This window comes from Eschrichtius robustus, chromosome 19 (assembly GCF_028021215.1).
Source record: "Eschrichtius robustus isolate mEscRob2 chromosome 19, mEscRob2.pri, whole genome shotgun sequence".
Taxonomy (NCBI): domain Eukaryota; kingdom Metazoa; phylum Chordata; class Mammalia; order Artiodactyla; family Eschrichtiidae; genus Eschrichtius; species Eschrichtius robustus.
In genome coordinates, this window is record NC_090842.1 from 54964781 (window position 1) to 54984515 (window position 19735).

Below are 19735 nucleotides of genomic sequence, written 5' to 3' on the forward strand. Positions count from 1 at the left end.
AAATATTTACACAGAAAAAAATAAGTTCTTATGAATGTGGGTTTGACCCTATAGGATCAACACATGTACCATTTTCCATAAAATTTTTCCTAGTAGCCATTACATTCCTCCTTTTCGACTTAGAAATTGCTCTCCTTTTACCCTTACCCTGAGCATCTCAGACAAATAATCTAAAAACAACATTCATTATAGCTTTATTCCTAATTTTATTACAAGCAACAGCCTAGCCTAACCAAAAAGGACTAGAATGAACTGAATATGGTAGTTAGTTGAAACTAAAATAAATTATTTTGACTTGTTAGATTATGATTAAGTTCATTACCAAGTGCCTTTAGTATATATAAATATTATTATAGCATTCACAGTATCTCTTATAGGATTATTAATATATCGATCTCACCTAATATCTTCACTATTATGCCTAGAAGGCATAATACTATCACTATTCATTATAGCAACCCTGATCATTCTAAATACACATTCTACCCTAGCCAGCATAATGCCAATTGTTCTGCTAGTATTCACAGCTTTCAAAGCCGCACTCAGACTGTCCTTACTAGTAATAGTATCAAACATATACGGCACTGATTATGTACAAAATCTTAATCTCCTCCAATGTTAAAAATTATTATTCCTACAATTATACTAACACCACTAACATGACTATCAAAGAACAGCATAATCTGAATTGAATACCACAGTCCACAGCTTATTAATCAGTCTTATGAGCCTTTTCTTCTTAATCAATTTAATGACAATAGCCTCAACTTTTCACTAATTTTTTTTCTGACTCCTTATCAACACCATTATTAATTTTAACATGATTCTTCCCATTAATACTAATAGCCAGCCAACTTCACCTATTCAAACAATCATTAACTCAAAAAATTATACATTACCATGCTAATTATATTACAAATATTCCTAATTATAACACTCACTGCCATAGAATTAATCTTATTTTATATTTTATTTGAAGCAACACTAGTCCCGACACTTATTATCATTACCCTATGGGGTAATCAAACTGAACGACTTAATGCAGGAGTTTATTTCTTATTTTATACACTAGTAGGATCGCTTCCACTCTTAGTAGCACTAGTACATATTCAAAATATCACAGGCTCACTAAATTTTCTAATACTTTAATATTGAACACAAGCAATATCCATCTCCTTATCCAACATTTTCATATGACTAGCCTGTATAATAGGCTTTATAGTAAAATACCCCTTATAGCCTTCACCTTTGATTACCTAAAGCATATGTAGAAGCCCCCATTGCAGGATCCATAGTCCTTGCAGCCGTACTACTAAAACTCGGAGGCTATGGTATATTATGAATTACAACAATACTAAACCCATTAACAGATTTCATAGCATACCCTTTTCTCATACTCTCCTTATGAGGAATAATCATAACGAGTTCAATTTGTTTACGCCAAACAGACTTAAAGTCACTTATCACATATTATTCTGTCGGTCACATAGCACTTGTTTTCGTAGCCATTCTTATCCAAACACCTTGAAGTTATATAGGAGCCACCGCTCTAATAATTGCCCACGGCCTCACATCATTCATATCATTCTGCCTCACAAATTCAAATTACTAACAAATTCACAGCCGAATGATAATTTTAGCCAGAGGTCTACAAATATTCCTCCCATTAATAGCAACATGATGACTACTAGCAAGCCTAACAAACCTAGCTCTACCCCCAACTATTAAGCTAATTGGAGAACTATTTGTAGTAGTATCATCCTTCTCATGATCAAATGTCACCATTATCCTAACAGGAATTACTATAGTAATTACTGCCTTATACTCTCTATATAAGTTAATCATAGCACAACAAGGCAAATATACAAACCCTATCAATAATATTAAGCCATCATCCATACGAGAAAATGCTCTCATAACTCTTCACATTTTACCTCTCTTATTCCTATCGTTAAGTCCCAAAATCATTTTATGGCCCTTGTACTGTAAATATAGTTTTAAAAAACACTAGACTGTGAATCTAGTAACGGAAGACTAAACCTTCTTGTTTACCAAAAAAGTATGCAAGAACTGTTAATTCATGCCTCCATATCTAACAGTATGACTTTTTCAAGCTTTTAAAGGATAGTATTGATCCATTGGTCTTAGGAACCAAAAAATTGGTGCAACTCAAAACAGAAGTAATAAACTTATTTACCTCTTTCACACCAGTTACACTATTTATACTAACAATACAAATCATAATAACAAACACCAACATCTACAAAAGTAACATATATCGATCCTATGTAAAAACCATTATCTCATATGCTTTTATCACCAGCTTAATTCCAACAATAATATTCATTCACACAGGACAAGAAAGAATTATCTCAAGCTGACACTGAATTACTATCCAAACCCTTATATTATCACTTAGCTTCAAACAGACTCTTTCTCAATAATATCTGTGCCAGTGGCATTATCTGTCACATGATCTATTATAGAATTTTCAATCTGATATATGCACTCAGATCCTAACATCAATCGATTGTTTAAAAACTCCTTTTTCTTATCACAATACTAATTCTTGTCACTGCTAACAATCTTTTCCAGCTTTTCATTGGATCAGAAGGAGTTGGAATTATATCTTTTCTACTTATCGGGTGACAACATGGATGAGCAGATGCAAATACAGCTGCTCTCCAACCAGTTTTATATAATCACATTGGAGATATTGGATTTATTATTATCAGTAGCATGATTCCTATTTAAACGCATGAGACCTACAATAAATATTTATACTTAACCTAAATCACCCAAACCTGCCTCTAACAGGACTTGTATTGGCCACAACTGAAAAATCCGCCCAATTTGGCATCACAAATGACTTCCCCCAGCAATAGAAGGCCCTACCTCCATCTCAGCCCTACTCCACTCAAGAATAGTTGTAGCAGGTACTTTTCTACTTATCCGCTTTTACCCTTTAACAGAGAATAATAAATTTATCCAAACAACAATATTATGTATCGGAGCAAGTACCACATTATTTACAGCAGTATGCGCTCTTACCCAAAATGACATTTAAAAATTCTTGCCATCTCTACTTCAAGCCAATTAGGCCTTATAATAGTAACAATCGGTATTAACCAGCCTTACCTAGCATTTCTCCATATTTGCACACATGCCTTGTTCAAGGCCATACTATTTACATGCGCTAGATCCATTATTCATAGCCTAAATGATGAGCATTCAGAAGACAGGTTTATTTAAAGCAGTACCTTTTACCACAACAGCCCTCATTATCGAAGTCTCACACTGACAGGAATACACTTCCTCACAGGATTCTACTCTAAAGACCTAATCATCAAAATCGCTAACATGTCATATACCAACACCTGAGCCCTACTAATAACTCTCGTCGCCACATCCCTTACAATTGTCTATATCACTCACATTATTTTCTTTGCACTATTAGGACAAACTTTTCCACTTTAATTCTAATTAATGAAAACAACCCACTCCTAATCAATTCTATTAAATGTTTACTAACTGGAAGTATTTTCGCTGGATTTCTTATCTCCAACAATATTCCCCCAACAACAATTCCACAAATAACTATACCTTATTATTTGAAACTAACTGCCCTTGCTGTAACCATCTGGCACTGAAATCAACCTCACCACACAAAACTTAAAATTTAAGTACCCTTCAAATTTCTTCAAATTTTCCAACCTCCTAGGGTATTTCTCCATTATTATACACAACTTCCCACCATACTTAAATTTATCAGCAAGCCAAAAATCACACCAGCCTTCCTAGATTTAATCTGACTAGAAAGTATCTACCAAAAACCACTTCCCTTATTCAAATAAAAATTTCTATGCTAGTATCAGACCAAAAAGGCCTAATCAAACTATATTTTCTTTCATTCCTCATTACCCTCACCCTAAGCATAATTCTGTTTAATTACCACGAGTAACCTCTATAATAACCACAACACCAATAAGCAATGATCAACGGGTAACAATTACTAGTCAAGTACCAGAGCTATACAATGTCGCAATTCCTATAGCCTCTTCACTAAAAAAACCCAGAATCTCCCATATCATAAATTACCCAATCCCCCAGTCCATTAAACTTAAATACAATCTCCACTTCTTCATCCTTTAAAACAGGGGTCCCCAACCCCCGGGCCACAGACTGGTACCGGTCCACGGCCTGTTAGGGACCGGGCAGCACGGCAGGAGGTGAGTGGTAGGCAAGCGAGGGAAACTTCATCTGCTCCTCCCCATCGCTCACATTACCACCTGAACTATGCCCCCCATCGCTCGCATTGCCACCTGAACCATCCCCCACCCCGCTACCCGCCGACCGTAGAAAAATTGTCTTCTACGAAACTGGTACCTGGTGCCAAAAAGGTTGGGGACCACTGCTTTAAAACGTAGAATACTATTGAAAATTCTATCAACCCTGAAAGAAATATACCTAGAACGGTCTTATTAGAAACTCAAACTTCAGGATACTGCTCAGTAGCCACAGCTGTCGTATAACCAAATACTACCAACATTCCCCCTAAATAAATCAAAAATGCTATTAGACCCAAAAACGAACCACCAAAATTCAACACAATCCCACAACCAAAACCACCACCTATAATCAACCCAAGTCCACCATAAATAGTTTTTTTTTAAATTAATTTATTTTATTTTATTTATTTTTGGCTGTTTCGGGTCTTTGTTGCTGTGCACGGGCTTTCTCTAGCTGTGGCGAGCAGAGGCTACTCTCCGTTGTGGTGTGCAGGCTTCCCATTGTGGTGCCTTCTCTCATTGCGGAGCACGGGCTCTAGGCACGCAGGCTTCAGTAGTTGTGGCTCACAGGCTCTAGAGTGCAGGCTCAGTAGTTGTGGTGCACAGGCTTAGTTGATCCACGGCATGTGGGATCTTCCCAGACCAGGGCTCAAACCCACATCCCCTGAATTGGCAGGAGGATTCTTAACCACTGCGCCACCAAGGAAGCCCTAGGTGAAGGTTTTGAAGAAAAACCCACCAGACTAATTACAAAAATAGTACTTAAAATAAATACAATGTATGTTATCATTATTCTTACATGGAATCTAACCATGGCCAATGACATGAAAAATCATTGTATTTCAACCCTAAGAACACTTAATGACCAACATCTGAAAATCATCCATTAACAAAAATTAACAATGCATTTGTCGATCTCCCAGCTCCATCAAACATTTCATCATGACGAAATTTTGGTTCCCTACTGGGCATTTGTTTTTGCTTTTTTCTGGGGTTTTTTTGGCCCTGCCACAAAAAGATCCCCGCCCTGGGGCTTCCCTGGTGGCGCAGTGGTTGAGAATCTGCCTGCCAATGCAGGGGACACGGGTTCAAGCCCTGGTCTGGGAAGATCCCACATGCCGCGGAGCAACTGGGCCCGTGAGCCACAACTGCTGAGCCTGCGCGTCTGGAGCCTGTGCTCCGCAACAAGAGAGGCCACGATAGTGAGAGGCCCGCGCACAGCGATGAAGAGTGGCCCCCGCTTGCCACAACTAGAGAAAGCCCTCGCACAGAAATGAAGACCCAATGCAACCAAAAATAAATAATAAATAAATAAATAAGTATATATATTAAAAAAAAAAAAAAAAAAAGATCCCCGCCCTGGCTTGCAGGGATCTTAGTTCCCTAACCAGGGATTGAACCTGGGCCCTCAGCAATGAGAGCACAGAGTCCTAACCACTGGACCACCAGGGAATTCCCTAGTTCTACAAATCTTGACAGGCTTATTCTAGCAATACATTATACATCAGATACAATAACCACTTTTTAATCAGTAACACATATCCGAGACGTAAACTATGGATGAATTATCTGATATCTACATGCAAAGGGAGGCTCCATCTTTTTTATTTGCCTATTTATTCATGTAGGACAAGGATTATACTATGGATCCTACACCTTTTAAAAATATTTACTTATTTTATTTATTTTCTTCTTTTTAAATTTTTTTGGCTGCATTGGGTCTTAGTTGCGGCACGTGGGATCTTCGTTGAGGCATGCAGGATCTTTTGTTACGGCACATGGGCTCTTCGTTGTAGTGCTTAGGCTTCTCTCTAGTGGTGGTGTGTGGGTTTTCTCTCTCTAGTTGGGGCGTGTGGGCTCCAGGGCGCATGGGCTCGGTAGTTGTGGCCCTCGGGTGAGCACGTGGGCTCTGTAGTTTGTGGCACGTGGGCTCTCTCATTGAGGCACGTGAGCTCAGTAGTTGTGGCAAATGGGCTTAGTTGCCCCATGGCATGTGGGATCTTAGTTCCCTGACAAGGGATCGAACCCATGTCCCCTGCATTGGAAGGTGGATTCTTTACCACTGGACCACCAGGGGAGTCCCAGACCCTACACCTTTTCAGAAACATGCAACACTGGAATCATCTTATTATTTACAGTCATAGCTACAGCATTCATGGGCTATGTCTTACGTTGAGAACAAATATTCTGAGGAGCAACAGTTAATACTGTTCTCCTTTCAGCAATCCTATGTATCCGCACAAGCCTCGTCGAATGAATCTGAGGTGGCTTTTCAGTAGATAAAGCAACTCTTACATGATTCTTCGCCTTCCATTTTATTCTCCCATTTATAATTGCAGCACTAGCAGCTGTCTACTTACTATTCCTCCACAAGACAGGCTCCAATAATCCCACAGGAATCTCATCTGATATAGTCAAAATTACATTTCACCCCTACTGTACAATCAAAGACATCCTACGTGCCTTGTTACTAATTTTAATACTAATAATATTAGTGCTATTTTCACCCAAACTACTAGGAGACCCAGACAACTACACCCCAGCAAACCCTCTCAACACACCACCTCATATCAAGCCAGGGTGATATTTTCTATTTGCACATGTTAATTCTATGATAAATTCCTAATAAACTAGAAGAAGTATTAGCCCTAATCTTTTCAATCTTAATTCTAGCATTTATCCCAATTCTTCACACATCCAAACAACGAAGCATAACATTTCCACCTCTCAGCCAGTGCCTATTTTGAGTACTAGTAGCAGACCTATTAACACTAACATGAAGTGGAGGACAACCCGCAGAACACCCCTTCATTATGGTATTTGTCTGTTTCTGACTTAGTTCACTTCACATGCTAATCTCTAAGTCCACCCATGTTGCTGCATTTCCATTTATTTTTAATTTATTTTCTTTCATCATGTTTTTTTTTTCATTTTCAGCATACAGTGCCTGTACATACTTTGTGAGATTTATTAAGTGTTGTATTTTGGGGGTGCTAATAAAATGGCATTTAAAATTTTACTTCAGCAGCAACATGGATACAACTAGAGGTTATCATATTAAGTGAAGTCAGAAAGAGAAAGACAAATACCATATGATATCACTTATATGTGGAATCTAAAATATGATACAAGTGAACCTATCTATGAAACAGAAACAGCCTCACAGACATAGATAGCAGACTTGTGGTAGCCAAGCAGGAGGGGAAGGGGGAGAGAGGGAGTGGGAGGTTGGGGTTAGCAGATGTAATCTATTATATACAGAATGGATAAACAACAACGTCCTACTATATATATAACACAGGGAACTATATTCAATATCCTATGATAAACCATAGTGGAAAAGAATATTAAAAATGTACATATATGTATAAATGAATCACTTTACTGTACAGCAAAAATTAACACAACATTGTAAGTCAACTATACTTCCATAAAAAATAAGAAATAAAAAAATTCTATTTCAAATTCCAATTGTTCATTGCTGGTATATAAAAATAACAGACTTTGTATACTCATTACGTATCCTACAACCATGCTAAAGTCACTTGGTAGTTCTAGGAGTTTTTTTAAATATAAATTTATTTATTTTTTATTTATTTTTGGCTGCGTTGGGTCTTTGTTGCTGTGCGCGGGCTTTCTCTAGTTGTGGTGAGCGAGGGCTACTCTTCATTGCAGTGCATGGGTTTCTCATTGCGGTGTCTTCTCTTGTTGTGGAGCATGGGCTCTAGGTGTGCAGGCTTCAGTAGTTGTGGCACACGAGCTCAGTAGTTGTGGCTTGCAGGCTCTAGAGTGCAGGCTCAGTCAGTAGTTGTGGCACATGGGCTTAGTTGCTCCGTGGCATGTGGGATCTTCCCAGACCAGGCCTCGAACCCGTGTCCCCTGCATTGGCAGGCGGATTCTTAACCACTGTGCCACCAGGGAAGCCCTATTCCAGGAGTTTTTTATAGTTCTTTGGTATCTTCTATTTAGAGAATCATGTTGTCTACAAATAGGAAGTTGTATTTCTGTTTTCCAATTTGTATGCCTTTATGTCTTTATCTTGCTTTGTTCACTGGCTAGGATTTCCAGTAGGATGGTGAATAGTGGTGGTGACAGAGGATATCCTGGCCTTGTTCCCAATCTTAGGGGTAAAGCATTCAGTATCTCATCATTAACTATAATGTTAGCTCTAGTTGGTTTCTGTCTCTGTTGTTGGTTTTTTTCAGAATGTAAAGAATGTTCCCTTCTATTCCTAGTTTGCTGAGATTTTTTTCATGAGTAAATGCTGAATTTTCTCAAGTACTTTTTCTGCATCTATTGAGATAATCATATGATTCTTCTTCAGTCTCATATTATGGTGCACTACAATAACTGATTTTCAAATAATGAACTTGAAGTTCATCTTGCCTTCCTAAGATGAATCCATTTGGTCACGATACATTATCTTTTTATATACTGCTAAATTCAATTTTTCAATTCAATTTTGAGGATTTTTGTTTCTAAGTCTGTGAAAAATATTGGTTTGTAGTTTTCTTTTCCTGTAATGTCTGTCTGGTTTTGGTATCAGGGTAAACCTGTTTCATAAAATAAGTTGGAAAGTGTTCCTCCTCCTCTATTTTCTGGAAGAGTTTATATAGAATTGTTATAATTTCTTCCTTAGATGTTTGCTATTTCACCTGTGAAATTACCTGGGCATAGAGTTTCCTTTTTAGAAAGTGTTTTTTTTAAAAATTGAGGTATAATTGACATACAATATTATATTAGTTTCAGGTATACAGCACAATGATTTGATATTTGTATACATTGCAAAATGATTACAATAAGTCTAGCTAATACTCATCACCTTACATAGTTACAAAATTTTTTTCTTGTGATGAGAACTTTTAAGATCTACTCTCAGCAACTTTCAAATACACAATACAGATTATTTTTAACTATAGTTGTCATGCTGTGCATTATATGCCCATGATTTATTTTATTACTGGAAGTTTGTACATTTTGACCCTCTTCACTCATTTCACCCCCCTTCCCTCTCCACCTCCCCCCTCCCCTCCCCTCTGTCAACAACCAATCTGTTCCCTATAACTATAAGCTTGGATTTTTGTGTGTGGGGGGTGGGTTTGTTTGTGTTTTTAGATACCACATAAGTGAGATCACATGGTATTTGTCTTTCTCTGACTTATTCCACTCAGCATAATGCCCTCAAGGTACATCCATGTTGTCACAAATAGTAAGATTTCCTCTTTTTTATGGCTGGATAATATTCCATTGTGTTTACATACAACAATTTCTTTATCCATTCATCCATCGATGGACACATAGGTTGCTTCCGTGTACCAGCTATTGTAAATAATGTTGCAATGACTGTGGGAATGCATAAATCTTTTCACCTTAGTGTTTTCGCTTCCTTTGGATAAATAACCCAGAAGTGGAATTGCTGGGTCATATGGTAGTTCTAATTTTTATTTTCTGAGAAACCTCCATACTGTTTTCCATAGTGGCTATACCAGTTTCCATTCCCACCAACAGTGCACAACACAACACATCCAAACCAACACTTATTTCTTATCATTTTTTTTAAATTGGTTCCCCCACTCTTTTTTTTTAATTTATTTATTATTTTTTACTGCATCGGGTCTTAGTTGTGGCACACAGGCTCTTTCGTTGCGGTGTACGGGCTCTTCATTGTGGCACGGGCTTCTCTCTAGTTCTCTCTAGATCTCTCTAGATCTTTTACTTTGTTTAATGGCTAAACTATTATTGTTTCAAATTGCTTGACTGTTTTCCTTTGTTTCTGCATTTTCTCACTTCTCTGATTAAATTTGCTCTTTGGAACACACCCCCAAAAAGTCTGCATCTACCTTCAAATAATATGACACTGCTTCACTTGTAGTATAAAAACCACAACAACATATTCCAAATTCCTCCCATCCTTTGTGTTATATTCGTCATATATTTCACTTTTACCTATGCCATAAACATACAATATTTACTTTAGATGACCATGTATCTTTTAGAGCAATTACGTATAAGAAATGAAATGAATTTTATTTGAATTTCATTGATTCCAGTTCCAATGCTCTTCATTTCTTTGTGCAAATCCAAGTTTGATTGATATCATATTCCTTCTGCATCTCCTGTAGAGAAGGTCTACTGGCAATCAGTTTTTCTTTAATACATATATTTATTTATTTATTTATTTATTTTTGGCTGTGTTGGGTCTCGTTGCTGTGCGCGGGCTTTCTCTAGTTGCAGTGAGCAGGGGTTACTCTTCATTGCAGTGTTCGGACTTCTCATTGCAGTGTCTTCCCTTGTTGTGGAGCACAGGCTCTAGGCACACGGGCTTCAGTAGTTGTGGCACGTGGGCTCAGTAGTTGTGGCTCACGGGCTCTAGAGTGCAGGCTCAGTAGTTGTGGCGCACAGGTTTAGTTGCTCCGCAGCATGTGGGATCTTCCCGGACCAGGGCTTGAACCCGTGTCCGCTGCATTGGCAGGTGGATCTTAACCACTGCATCACCAGGGAAGCCTGCAATGAGTTTTTGATTGTCTGATAAAGTATTTCATTTATTTATTTTTTTATTTTTGGCTGCATTGGGTCTTCATTGCTGCATGTGGGCTTTCTCTCGTTGCGGTGCGCAGGCTTCTCATTGCGGTGGCTTCTCTTGTTGAGGAGCAGAGCCTCTAGGCGTGCGGGCTTCAGTAGTTGTGGCTCGCAGGCTCTAGAGCACAGGCTCAGTAGTTGTGGCGCATGGGCTTAGTTACCCTGCACAGGCTTCGTTGCTCTGCAGCATGTGGGATCTTCCCGGACCAGGGATTGAACCCATGGCCCTTGCATTGGCAGGTGGATTCTTAACCACTGCGCCACCAGGGAAGTCCCTGAAAAAGTATTTATTTTTCATTTTTGAAGCATATTTTTGCGTGGTATAGAATCCTGTATTGATAGCTTTTTTCTTTTAGTACTTTAAAAATTTGTCTCCATTATCTTCTTGCTTGCATGATATCTGATGAGAAGTCTGCTGTATGTGATTCTTATCCTTGTCCCTCAGTACGTAAAGTTTCTATTTTCTTGAAGTTGCCTTCAAGATTTTCTTCCTTATCTTTCTTTTTCAGCAGTTTAAATATGATAATGCCCAGGGACATTCTTGGTGGTCCAGTGGTTAAGACTCTGTGCTCCCAATGCAGGGGGCCCAGGTTCAATCCCTGGTCAGGGAACTAGACCCCACCTGCCACAACTAACAGCCTGCATGCCACAACTAAAAGATCCTGCATGCTGCAACTAATGATCCTGCATGCTGCAATGAAGATCCCGCATGTGGCAATGAAGATCCCACATACCACAACTAAGACCTGGAGCAGCCAAATAAATAAATAAATAAGTATATTTTTAAAAAATATGATATGCCCAAAAGTGTTTTTCGTTTTTGTTTTATTTGTATTTATCCTGCTTGGTGGTCTCTGAGTTTACCAGTTTGGTGTCATTAACTTTGAAAAAGTTTCAGCGATTATTTCTTCAAATATTTTTTCTTCATTCTCTCTCTTAACTGGGATACCAATTAAGCATATATTAGACTTTTTATACTGTCCCATACCTCTTCGATGCTCTATTCTGGCTTTTTTCACCCACTCTTTTCTCACTGTGTTTCAGTATAGGTAATTTCTATTACTCTAAATTGAAGTTCATAGATTCTTTCTCCAGCTGTGTCCAATCTACTAATGAGTCTATCATAAACATTATTCACCTCTGCTGTGATTCTGATTTCTAGCATTTCTATTCAACTTTTTCTTATAGTTTCCATCTCTCTGCTGAAATTACCCATGTGATCCATTACATATTAGTCATAGTTATTCTAAATTCCTATTGGGTTGTTCCAATATCTATGTCATATCTGAGTCTGGTTCTGATGATTGCTTTAGCTCTTTGAAGTGTGTTATTTCTTGCCTTTTCACATACCTTATAATTTTTTGGAAAGCTGGACATCTTGGGTAGTACAGCAAATATAAAGTTCTTATGCTTACAGATTAGCATGCCTTTCCTTCTGCTAGGTTTTTAACACGGGGGTTTGAGTCAGCAGATGGGTGGGGTTTAGGTTTTTCATTGCTGTGGTTACCTTCATTGTATCACAGGCTTCAAATTCTTCTAAAGATACCTGTGTTTAAGGTATGGGTTGGTTTACCAGGCATGTTTACTCAATATATGTTTCTCCCTTGGCGATGAGTATTCCATCTGTGCTGTTCCCCACAGAGAATCTCTCTTGCAGGTCTCCCAGCTATGTTCCACTATTATTTTTATTTGATGCTTGTTATCCTCATGGGCGGATTGGGCAGTAGGGGTTGGTAGAGGAAAGCAGTCTCTTATATTCTCACTAAGCCTAAGTCTCAGGCAGGCCCCATGTCCCTGGGTCTTGGTTATGTATGTGGCTTTCATGAATGCTCTTGCCTCTCCTCCAGCTGTGTGCTAGGTCTAGCACATATTCCTTCCCCACTCCCAGAGGTAGTGCTTTTTTTTCAGTTCACTTTCTTAAACTGCTATAAGTTTCCACCTGTGCCCTAAGGTAACAGTTTTTGTTGCTTTTTATTATACAAACTAAAGTTTTTTATTCTGCAGCAAAAATGGGTCTGTGCTGTTGTTCCCTTTCCCAAAGCAGCACCACAAGGAAAGATATCACAGGGTTCTCCTCCATCTTCACAATGAGCGTCTGATGGGATTCCTGGAAGAAAAGCCTAACAGAGATTGAAAACTCCCAAATTTGCAACTCCCTCAGTGGCTTTATACTCTTGCTGGCTCACATTCAACCTCTGACAAGTTGTTTAAAAAATTTAACTGTATCTTCTTACTGGCTTATATGGTGTCTGGCAGTATCCACCCCATGTGAGTGAAGGCTCAAGTCCTGTTTCTCCCAGAAGGCATCTGTTTTTCCTCAGATTTCAGGTTACTTGGTTGCCCTGTGACCTCAGTTCTCTGATGAGTTCAAAAAAAGTTGTTAATCTGCAGTTCATCCAGTTTTTTCCTTGTTTTAAGGGTGGAGGCAGAGCTCTTTCCATCTATGTCCCTGAGCAGAAACCCAAAGTCCCTCCATTACAATAAACTTTTAAGAACTGCTTCACTTGGAAGGCACACAGCAAAAGTCCCTCAGCTTATTTTGGCATGGGGCCCCAAAGTACCTCCCACATGAAGTTAGGATTAAGATGGTATCTTAATGTTAAGTAAATTAGCTATGTTGGAGTTGCTGCGGGGAAGTGTTACAGGCAAAGCGGTAGCGATTGGCAAGGTGTCAGGGAAAAAAGAATAAATTTGGAGGAATTCAAAGTGGACTGACTGGAGAAATACTTTAAAAACAAATTCTCATATTAGATGTTCTATTCATACCAAATGTTATTTTTCTTGTCTTTTTGTAAAGAACTTACCTGAGGTATATCCATTTTTTCAGTTTCTGAACTACTATGCATACTTCCCTCCTGAAATGAGCTCAGTTACAGTTAAAAAACAGTAACAGCTTGGGCATCTGTATCATCATCGTCGTCATTATCATCATCTCTGCCTGCTTGAATCCAAATTTTGCCAAAAACTCCAAAATCATTGAGAGCCCCACCCCGGCTGCATTTCCCAAAGCAATTCTCTAGATAGTTTGAGCTAACTTACATACTGGGGAAATGGCTCTATCGTGGATGAGTATCGTCTTTCCACCACCAAAAATCACATGGGAGGGGGGCACAAGTTATGGCTATGTGCTTTTTAAAAAAAACACAGTGCACTCACTCCCTTAAAAGCCACTGCATATCATTTACCCCTACATAGAAACCATTCCCTGATTGCTGATCAGCTGCATCTTTCACTTGACCAATGCTTTCTTGTCCTTAAGTCAAATTAAGAACTACTTTATCCAGGGAATTCCCTGGCGGTCCAGTGGTTAGGACTTGGCACCCTCACTGCTGTGGGCCCAGGTTCGATCCCTGGTTGAGGAACTAAGATCCTGCAAGCCACGCAGCATGGCAAAAAACAAAAAACAAACAAACAAACAAAAAAACTACTTTATCCCTTGATCAGGATACCCCTCTATTGGATCTATCTTACTCCTACATCCCATGAGCTTGCCCAACATGTGGCATTTATCATTCTGCCATAGCATTTGCTGATTCGTCTCTCTCCCTAGGACTGTGAATCACTTATGGCAGGGACTACTTATATGACTTCTTTATGGCCTAGCACAATAATTTACATTTCAAAGGGTACAGTAAAAGTTTGTCCAGTGCATTTAAAGTAACTATGACTAATATGTTCAGGGCTCTAATGAACAAATTAGGAAAATAGATAATGTAAGGAGAGAAATAGACACTATTTCTATAGACACTATAGAAATAGACACTATAAGAAAGAATCAAAAGGAATGCTAGCAATCAGAAATATATTAACAGAGGTGACCTAAACGGGAAGGAAATCCAAAAAAGAGGGATTATATGTATACATATAGCTGATTCACTCTGCTGTACAGCAGAAACTAACACAACATTGTAAAGCAACTATACTCCAATAAAAATTAATTTAAAAAAATACACTAACAGAAATGAAGGCATTCAGGAAGAGGTAGAATTGCCATTATATGTAGATGACATGATACTGTATATAGAAAACCCTAAAGACTCCACACAAAAAACTATTAGAACTTATAAATGAATTCAGCAAGGTAGCAAGATACAAGATTAATATACAGAAATGTGTTGCATTTCTTTACACTAACAAAGAAATATCAGAAAGAGAAAGTTAAAAAAAAAATCCCATTTAAAATCACACCCAAAAAAAACCCACCTAGGAATAAACCTAACCAAGGAGGTAAAAGATTTATATGCTGAGAACTATAAAACATTGATAAAGGAAACTGAAGACGATTCAAGGAAATGGAAAGATATCCCATGTTCTTGGATTGGAAGAATTAACATGGTTTAAATGGCCATAGTACCCACAGCAATCTACAGAGTTAATGTGATCCCTATCAAATTACCCATGACATTTTTCACAGAACTAGAACAAATAATCCTAAAATTTACATGGAACCACAAAAGACCCAGAATTGCCAAAGCAATCCTGAGGAAAAAGAACAAAGCAGGAGGTATAACCCTCTCAGACTTCAGACAATATTACAAAGCTACAGTAATCAAAACAGCATGGTACTGGCACAAAAACAGACATATAAATCAATGGAACAGAATAAAGAGCCCAGAAATAAACCCACACACCTACAGTCAATTAATCTTTGACAAAGGAGGCAAGAATATACAATGAAGACAAGACAGTCTCTTCAGCAAGTGGTGCTGGGAAAGGCGGACAGCCACATGTAAATCAATGAAGCTAGAACACTCCCTCACACCATGTACAAAAATAAACTCAAAATGGCTTAAAGACTTAAATGTGACATGACACCATAAAACTCCTAGAAGAGAACATAGGCAAAACATTCTCTGACATAAATCACAGCAATGTTTTCTTATGTCAGTCTCCCAAGGCAATAGAAATAAAAGCAAAAATAAACAAGTGGGACCTAATCAAACTTATAAGCTTTTGCATAGCAAAGGAAACTATCAACAAAATAAAAAGCCCACAGACTGGGAGAACATATTTGCAAATGAAGCAACTGACAAGGGGTTAATCTCCAAAATATACAAACATCTCATGCAGCTCTTTGTCAAAAAAACAAACAACCTAATCAAAAAATGGGCAGAAGATCTAAATAGACATTTCTCCAGAGAAGACATACAGATGGCCAAAAATCACATGAAAAGATGCTCAACATCACTAATTATTAGAGAAATGCAAATCAAAACTACAATGAGGCATCACCTCACATCAGTCAGAATGGCTATCATCAAAAAATCTACAAACAATAAATGCTGGAGAGGGTGTGGAGAAAAGGGAACCTTCTTGCACTGTCGGTGGGAATGTAAATTGATACAGCCACTATGGAGAACAGTATGGAGGTTCCTTAAAAAACTAAAAATAGAACTACCATACGACCCAGCAATCCCACTACTGGGCATATACCCTGAAAAACCATAATTCAAAAAGAGACACATACCACAATGTTCACTGCAGCACTATTTACAATTGCCAGGACATGGAAGCAACCTAAGTGTCCATCGACAGATGAATGGATAGAGAAGATGTGGCACATATACACAATGGAAAATTACTCAGCCATAAAAAGAAAGGAAATTGAGTTATTTGTAGTGAGGTGGATGGGCCTAGAGTCTGTCATACAGAGTGAAGTAAGTCAGAAAGAGAAAAACAAATACTGTATACTAACACATATATATGGAATCTAAAAAAAAAAAAAGGTTCTGGATAACCTAGGGGCAGTACAGGAATAAAGATGCAGACGTAGAGAATGGACTTGGGGATGTGGGGAGGGGGAAGGGTAAGCTGGGATGAAGTGAGAGAGTGGCATGGACATATATACACTACCAAATGTAAAATAGCTAGCTAGTGGGAAGCAGCCACATAGCACAGGGAGATCAGCTCGGTGCTTTGTGACCACCTAGAGGGGTGGGATAGGGAGGGTGGGAGGGAGACGCAAGAGGGAGGAGATATGGGGATATATGTATATGTATAGCTGATTCACTTTGTTACAAAGCAGAAACTAACACATCATTGTAAAGCAATTATACTCCAATAAAGATGTTAAAAAAAAGAACTCAACCATGTTAAAAAAAAAAAAAAACTAAAAGTAGAGTTACCATATTATCCAGCAATCCCACTTTTGGGCATATATCCTGAAAAGACAAAAACTCTAATTCAAAAAGATATATGCACCCCATTGTTCACAGTGGCACACTATTTACAATACCCAAGACATGGAAGCAACCTAAATGTCCATCAGCAGATGAATGGATAAAGAAGATGTGGTGGACATATATATAAAATATATATAATATATATATATATACAATGGAATATTATTCAGTCATAAAAAAAGAATGAAATAATTTGCAAATTTGCCATTTGCAAAAACATGGATGGACCTGGAGATTATCATACTAAGTGAAGTCAGACAAAGACAAATATTATATATCACTTACATGTGGAATCTAAAAAGTAGTACAAATGAATCTATATACAAAACAGAAAACAGACTCACAGACATAGAAAACAAACTTATGGTTACTAAAGGGGAGAGGAAGCAAGGGAGGAATAAATTGAGAGTATGGGATTAACAGATGCATATAAAATAAACAACAAGGATTTACTGCATAGCACAGGGGACTATATTCAATATCTTGTAATAAACTATAATGTAAAGTATCAAAAAAAGAATATATATATGTATAACCAAATCACTCTGCTGATAACCAAATCACTCTGCTGTACACTTGAAACTAACATAATATGGTAAATCAACTATACCTCAACAACAATAAATAAATAAAAGTCCAGAATTTTCCAAAAAATATTTATATGGGAAAAAAGAAGAGGAACCAAGACTGTCTGAAGAAATATCTGATTTTAGGGCTGGAGTGGGAAAACTATAAGATGAACCTAGAACATCCTGTGCCAGAAATTAAGGAAGTGCTCAAAAACTGATAGGGCCATGTTAAAAAGATAAAGCAACAGGCTCAGAGAGGCTCCCACTGGCCAAATTAGGGGCAATTTGAGCATGAAAATAAATATTTACAGTAATAAATTATAACCTACTGAATAAAATAAGAATCCATGAGCTCAACGGGATATAAACCAGTAGGGAGAAAGAAAAGCTCTTCCTTTGCACTATAACGCCAACCAATAAATGTAAAAGGAATAATATAAACATAAAACCACTTACCAACTGGATAGTGGTTCAGACTGAAGCTGTCAATGGAGGCTAAGAATGGGTAAAGTTTCAATGAGGAACAGGATTTTAGCACCATACTGGAACATTTTCCAACAGTTAAAAAGAAAAATAGAACTTTACAGTGAAGACATCAACATGACTAGATGATCAAGGTTAACATCACCAGTGATGGGACAGAATGACATAATGAGAAAATCAAAGTTTGTCAGGAATACATGCCTGAGTCTAGGCATGAAGAAACATCCAATGGAATCAAGTTGAGTGCCAGCCTACAGAATATAAGGCCTGTATTCTTTTAAACTCTCAAGGACATGATAGACAGAATGACTGAGGAACTGTTCCAGGTTGGAGGAGGCCAAAGAGACATGACAACCAAATGCAATGTATGAAGGAATCCTGTACCTGAAAACTAAAAAAGACATTTTGGGGGGACTTCCCTGGTGGTGCAGTGGTTAAGACCCCATGCTCCCAATGCAGGGGGCCCAGGTTCAATCCCTGGTGAGGGAACTAGATCCCACATGCATGCCACAACTAAGAGTTTGCATGCCACAACTAAGGAGCCCACGTGCCGCAACTAAGGAGACAGCGAGCCACAACTAAGGAGCCTGCCAGCTGCAACTAAAGAGCCCACCAGCCACAACAAGACCCGGCACAACCAAATAAAAATAAATAAATATATATATATTTTTAAAGTATGAAGAAGAAGACATTTTTGGGACAACTGGCAAAATTAAAATTTGAACAGTTTCTCTAAATGGCAATGTTGTATCAATGTTGATTTCCTGACTTATTGGGAGGTCCTTGTTTAGGGAAATACACACTGGAGTATTTAGGGGATGAAGGATCAGGTCTGAAGCTTGTGGTCAAATGGTTGAGAAAAAGACTCATTTTGTGTGTGTGTGTGTGTGTGTGTGTGTGAAAGAAAGACAGAGAGAGATATCACAAGTTGGTGAATCTGGGTGAAGGCAATAAGAGAGTTTTTCTGTACTGTACTTGCAAATTTTCTGTGAGTTTGAAATTAGTCTGAGATCATTTTTTTTTTAATTAAAATTGCTTAGTGCTGATGGAACTCTAAAAAGAAAAAGAAAAGAATGTCTTCAATGGACTCATCAGTAGACTCAACATGACTGAGGAAAAAATCAGTGAACTTGAAGACAGGTCAACAGAAACTCCCCAGTGCTCACTTCAGCAGCATATATACAAAAATTGGAATGATATAGAGATGAATAGCATGGCCTCTGCACAAGGATGACACGCAAATTTGTGAAGCATTTGATATTTTTTAAAATGATGGGGGGGCAGGGATAGAAATGTGGAGCTTTAGAATGCATTCAAACTTTGATTATTATCAACTTAAATTAGACCCTTATAAATATAAGTGGGTTTATGTCAGTCTCATGGTAACCATTAACCAAAAATTTGCAGTAGATAACAAAAGATAGTGAGAAATGAATCTAAGCATACCAATAAAGAAAGCCATCAAACCACAAAGAAAGAGAGCAAAAGGAGAAGAAAGGAACAGAGGAACTACAAAACAGCCAAAAACCAATTAACAAAATGGCAATAAATACAAACCTATCAATAATTACTTTAAATGTAAATGGATTAAATTCTCTGATCAAAAGACACAGAATGGATGAATGGATAAAAA

At 38.0% G+C, this 19735-nt stretch overlaps 1 protein-coding gene, 2 non-coding genes and 1 pseudogene across 3 annotated transcripts in view; 2 read left to right on the forward strand and 2 right to left on the reverse strand.

The window, feature by feature from the left end:
- The window catches only part of ZNF569 (zinc finger protein 569), a 61942-nt gene that overhangs the window by 35193 nt on the left and 7014 nt on the right, over nucleotides 1-19735 (reverse strand). The gene's annotated exons all lie outside the window — the stretch shown is intronic.
- On the forward strand, nucleotides 500-3961 carry LOC137753534 (NADH-ubiquinone oxidoreductase chain 5-like; annotated as a pseudogene).
- On the reverse strand, nucleotides 5669-5741 carry TRNAE-CUC (transfer RNA glutamic acid (anticodon CUC)). Its single transcript has one exon. It is a non-coding gene; the product is annotated as a tRNA-Glu (tRNA).
- Nucleotides 19261-19367, forward strand: LOC137754018 (U6 spliceosomal RNA). Its single transcript, XR_011071698.1, has one exon. It is a non-coding gene; the product is annotated as a U6 spliceosomal RNA (small nuclear RNA).